At 39.6% G+C, this 6,000-nt stretch overlaps 1 protein-coding gene across 1 annotated transcript in view; it reads left to right on the top strand.

Annotated features, from left to right (window-relative positions):
* Positions 1-986: 986 nt before the first annotated feature.
* Positions 987-6,000, top strand: part of LOC136872414 (growth arrest-specific protein 1) — a 120,175-nt gene continuing 115,161 nt past the window's right edge. Inside the window, exon 1 of the mRNA XM_067146232.2 lies at positions 987-1,124. The gene's annotated coding sequence lies outside the window, so the exon portion shown is untranslated. The remainder of the gene's footprint in view (positions 1,125-6,000) is intronic.

Below are 6,000 nucleotides of genomic sequence, written 5' to 3'. Positions count from 1 at the left end.
GTACAGCTTCATCCATCGAGTTCATTCCTAAATTAGCCTTTATCTCCTCATTCCGAGTACCATCCTGCCATTGTTCCCACCTGTTTGTACCAGCAATCATTCTTGCTCCTTTCATGTCTGTTACTTCTAACTTATGAATAAGATACCCTGAGTCCACCCAGCTTTCGCTCCCGTAAAGCAAAGTTGGTCTGAAGACAGACCGATGTAAAGATAGTTTCGTCTGGGAGCTGACTTCCTTCTTCTTCTTCTTCTTCATCTGATTATTATTATTATTATTATTATTATTATTATTATTATTATTATTTTTATTATTATTATTATTATGTCCCTGTGTCAGTTTCTATTTAATTTTTTGTAAAAATTCCATAGGGGGGAAGGTTTCTAACCCCCAGTAACCCACCCCTCTTGGCTACGCCCCTGACTCGTTGTCTATGAACGTAAGTCTGCGTTGTTGTTGTTGTTGTTGTTGTTAGTGAGAAAACATTTCTAAATGGTGAAGATAACAGCACAAATTTTAAAGTGTAGCACTTGTGGTACTATTTGTTAGCGGCAGTTCGTTTACCCCTAGTAACGCGCATACCAAGGCTATGAGCTCGTTGAAGTTGATACAGAATGGGCGCGTGCTGCCACTTTTTAGTTTCCTTATTAGCGGTACAGGAAGACGACTTGATGAAGACATTATTTGCTTTTCTTTTATACCGGTATTATAGAAGTCATCTCATAAAAACAAACTAGGCATATAACCAAACAAACAGACCGGCTCGGCTTAAGCAAATACACTTCTGAGTGTCTCATAAATGTGCTCTGTTTGGAGAGTAGCAAATCAGGCGTTGGGGATGCTGCGTGTTGTAATTGGTTGGTGTGCTACATGTTTGGCAACACTGTACGCTCTCTCTTCCTTCTGAGGGGGAGGTGGGGGGAGGGCGGAGCGGGCGAGCGGTGGGCTGTCAACCGGCGCCCAGCACAACTCAATTCCGCGGAGTGCTGCGCGGAGAGAGGTTCTGTGGTGGTTTCATTGAACGGTAGTGCGTGTATGTGCGTGAGTTATTCAGTGTCAGTCCGGAAGTGCGTGGAGCCTTGCGGTCGCGCGCGACATGTGAGCAGCCCTCCAAGCTGCTGGCAAGGTGAGTGTGTACCTTTTCAAATCAGATGTTCTCTTTTTTAATAAATTAAGTGGAAACCATACATTGTTTATATACGTATTACTTACAGTGTTTGGGCCTGGACTCTACAATTAATTATTGATGCAAAATATTTTTCTCACGGTCTTACTTAAATCAATACCTTTCGTTGTCACTAGACCCTGAATATTAAGCTTATACAGACAGCATGCCATGTAAAGGCAAAAGAGTATGACGACTATAATGTCTTTATCTTTTGGCTTTTTTATACTTAACAACTGCATTTATGGTGTACAACATTAACATTATACAATTATGTAATCAAAATAATAACAAACCATAAGAAAATAATACAGTAGTATTAGAAGAAATTACAACTCACGGCGTCTTGATAGTCGGCTACTCTGCATAGTAAATAAATCCGCTTTTATTCACATAATAGACCTGAGGTGTTTTACATGGCTAATAATATTGGAAATTAATACGTGGAACCTACAGATACGGTGTATTCATGGTAAAAATTGCTTTTTAATATTTTAAACCAAATCTCAGGAGTCGCATAATATTGTCGTAAGTTATGAGTTTTATTCAACATTCAGGACTGGTGCACTTTCCTCTGAAGTTAAAGTTCCTTCTATTAGGAAAATATTTCGAATAGTGGACTGCATTTTAGTAAAATGTTAGACGAAATGAAACGGTAATATAGAAACATTTATACATTTCTGAGTACACCGTTTATTTTCGTCCAGATCGTCGGCTACTCTGCATAATAAATAAATCCGTTTTTATCCACATAACAGACCTAAGGAACTTTGGTGTTTTACAAAGCTAAAAATCTTGGAGATGAATACGTTGTACCTACAGAATTTTGTGGAATTTCAACTTCAGGAAAGTGAGTTATCTCCAATTTGAAAATGTCACTTGGACCGACTGGGATTGGCACCTTGTCCGCCGTGGTATAATAATTATTTCGTGTGGCTATTTCTAGCCGAGTGCAACCCTTGTGAGGCAGACCCTCCAATGAGGGTGGGCGGCATCTGCCATGTGTAGGTAACTGCGTCTTATTGTAGTAGATGATAGTGTTGTGCGTGGTGTGTGATTTGCAGGGATGTTTGGGGCAGCACAAACACCCAGCCCCCGGGCCTCTGGAATTAACCAATGAAGGTTAAAATCCCCGACTCGGCCGGGAATATAACCCGGGACCCTCTGAACCGAAGGCCAGTACGCTGACCATTCAGCCAACGAGTCGGACGTCCGCCGTAGCGTGTAGCTATCATGTCCGCTTTCTAAACGCAGAATGCTCCTGTTTGCGTATTAATCAGTTGCTTTCGATAATATTTTCTTTCAGTTTGCTGCTTTGATTTTAGTCATGTCACCCACTTGCTCCTTCTTGAGCTATAAACCAAAGTCATTGGAAGTCAGTACAGTTCATTTTTCGAGTTACTGATATTGTGAATATTCATGTGATCGTACGTTACTAATGCCTTAACTCGTCATTTTAGGCATGAAAAATATCAAATTTTAGCTGCCTAAACTGGGCTACAGCGGTACCTACTAAATTATGTATGAAACATTTAAAAATAGGTTCTTAAATGTCTCAGAAGATTTTTTCAACATATTCTCGTGACACAAAAACTTTGCCCCTCGAGCATATTAGCACTAGGGTAAATTTGCACTGCAGTAAATGTGCTTTTTCTCTGGATCAACACATTTTCTGCGAGGACAGATCAACAAAGTAAATTTGTGACAAATGTTGTGGCTTGAACATATCAGCAACACAGTAAATTTGCCTCCTGAACAAATTTACAAGCACATTTGAGGCATTTACTTATCTTTCGACGTTGTATCCTTGTAAAGATTAACGAAAACAACGTTTCAGTCTTAAGAATAGCATTAAAACATACTAGAACTATTCAGAGCACAAGCGAAGTTCTAATATTAGGCATTTTTAGCTAACAAAAACGGTGCTAACCGCCCCTCCCCCGCATTTTAGGTCATAGTTGACAGTTGATAACTGCCCTCACTTGATATGAATCGAATATATATTGTTTATCACCGCTTGCAGGAACGAAATAGGTGTTTGCCTAAAAATTCAATGACTTGCGTTGGTTGCCCTCTAAGTGGGGGGTAGTAATTTACTTCGCACCTAAAACCGGGAACTTTTTGCTAAGAATATGTTAAAACCAGGGCCAGAATAATGATGTCCTAAAAATGCTTTAAAGATCTATAAAATGACGGCGAAAATCCATCTGATATGATCTGAAAACTTTAAAAAATGATATGAATTTTAAATGTAATTTGACAGTCAATTTACTAATCGAGTTGATATAACCTATATTTATGTTATAAACATTGTCTTTGGCCGCGTCAAGAAAGTAAGGTGAACTTTCAGACTGACAAATCGCTGTAAAGATTCTCAAGCCTCCGTATTCATTCGCACTGTTGGGATAATATCCAGTACGAAACGCGTAAATGCTTCGAAATACTCAAACACATAAGAAAATGACTCAAATACATTCCATAAAATGATCAAATAATGACGTATCATTTTAGAAAATGACTTAAAAATATAAAATGACAAAAGATGAAACAAAAAGGACCTAATAAATTAGCAGTTCTACAACATGGAAACTATGATGATTTCTGTACAAGTTAGCAATGCCTCTTGTAAAGCAATTAAAAGATGACAGGTCATCAGAATGCCAGCCCTTGATAGGCTATAACAGAGGCCGGTTTGTAATATAAGTTTTAATACTTTCCTTTCTGTCCGAAGACTTTGAAACAACGATATTCATAATACCGGTACGTAAGAAATCATATCATGCTCCTTTCAATGTTTTGACAAAACTTTGCATATACGAGTATTTCCATGTCAATCACCTGCTTCTATTTAGAGACGATAAGTTCGGGTCTTATATTAGCATTGCTTCCGTTTTACATCCAAACTCAAACAATAACAAATCTTCCATTCTTATATCGGAATCACCAGAATATGGAATCTGCCACCTAGGCGACAGCCCTAAATGCAGATCAGTGATGACTGATTAATTTGAAGGCGAGTATTCAACATAGAATATTAATTACTTTTCTTGTCGTTTTACTGACGAAATTCAGCGTTTAACTATTTGTAATTAAGATGTCTTACGTAACATGTTTTACAAACAAACAGAATAGAAATCGTACATCTTCAGATACTTTTAACAGGTTACATTTTCCATTGCCAACAGAAACTCTGTTGGGTGACCAATTGGATAGTTCTAATTAATTTCATGGAGTAAACGCCGAACATTTTAACGGAGGTATTTTATGTGCCGACATCATTTAGATATGGAGTGCCCGGATGGGCTTTTTCCAAACCACACAATTCTAACTACCTCTGCGCCGGACTTGAATCTGAGGTCTTGGGATCCGGAGACTGACACGCCTTCCCTGATCCATAAAGAGAGATTCAAACCAAAACCCCAGGGCACAACAGCACGACGAATCCTCTCGGCCGTCATTCTTGGCTTTTGAGACCGGGACGCCATCTCACCGTCAGATTGCTCCTCATTGGTAATCACATAGGCTGAGAGGACGTCGAACCAGCCCTCAGATCCAGGTAAAAATCCCTGACCTGCAGGAATGTTGGGAACAAGGGAAACACCCAAACTCCGAGCCGAGACAATTAACAGTCTTAAGATTAAAATCCCTCGATCCAGTCAGGAATCAAACCCGGGTGCCCGAGGACTGATACTGTGATCACAGAGTTTGAATTCGGGCAAACGTATGTAGTTTTTTTCAAAATCTCGTTGTCATTGTGCTAGATCGTTTGTTCTATAGAAATTACTGATGATGGTGATGATGATGATGATGATGCTTGTTGTACACAGGGTCCAAACAATTTCAAATTCCAGAATTCAACCACTGACCAGAATTCAACACTTGATGATGAAGAATAAATGGATGAATACGAATTTAAAATAATCAGAGGATCCAACTCACGACATTGAAAGTTAAAAATCAATCCAATGACTAGTATTTATAAAGATGTCTGTGCACAATGATTATGAACTTAAAACATTCAGTGGATCCGCGCCACAATGCCCCACTTTCCCAGAAACTAACTTAAAAAAACAATAGTATATACTGATCAAGAGGCTGCTTCCGAAGCACAATCCTGAATCGATGATGCTTGTTGTCTAAAGGGGTCAAAAATCCATGTCAACGGCCCCTCATAATGTTACTTATCGCTAGTAAAGTAGAACGATGGTATTTCTCATGTAGCTGTACTAATCACAAGTAACGTAGACTCACGGTGTTTTTTACATTGTGGTACTCCTCACAGAAAATGTACTTTGCGCAGGTAAAGTAAACCCATGTTATTCCTCACATAGGTGTAGGAATACTAATAACAGGAACCCGAACTATCCCGTGTTGTTTCTCACATAGTGAGTACTGATCACAGGCAACACAGACCCACGGTGTCTCTCATATAGTGGTACCAATCACAGGCAACGTAAGCCCATGGTGTTCCGCATATAGTGGTACTAATCACGGGTGCTGTAAACCCATAGTGATCCAGTCAAGTTGCTACTAATCAGAAACCTATTCTGTACTCACATAGTGGTACTAGGACCCATGGCGATCGTCCCGTGATGGTACTAATCAAAATTAGTCTCATTGTTGTAATTCAATCTTCCCTTGGTCGACCTTTTTAGTCGCCTTTATCGACTGGCAGTGGATACCGTTTTATCTGCGTCCCCCACCCACTTCGATCCGACACTTCGAAGAATAAAGTACCGGACAAAGAAAGGCAAGGGCCACGAAGGGCGTGAAAATGAAAGAGTCCCTAGGCTTCGAATGCTCTAATACCGCCGGGTTCGGAAAATAACAAGAGTTG

Source organism: Anabrus simplex, chromosome 4 (assembly GCF_040414725.1).
Source record: "Anabrus simplex isolate iqAnaSimp1 chromosome 4, ASM4041472v1, whole genome shotgun sequence".
NCBI lineage: Eukaryota > Metazoa > Arthropoda > Insecta > Orthoptera > Tettigoniidae > Anabrus > Anabrus simplex.
The sequence above is the reverse complement of the archived record's forward strand: the minus strand, read 5'-3'. Positions and strand labels throughout refer to the sequence as shown.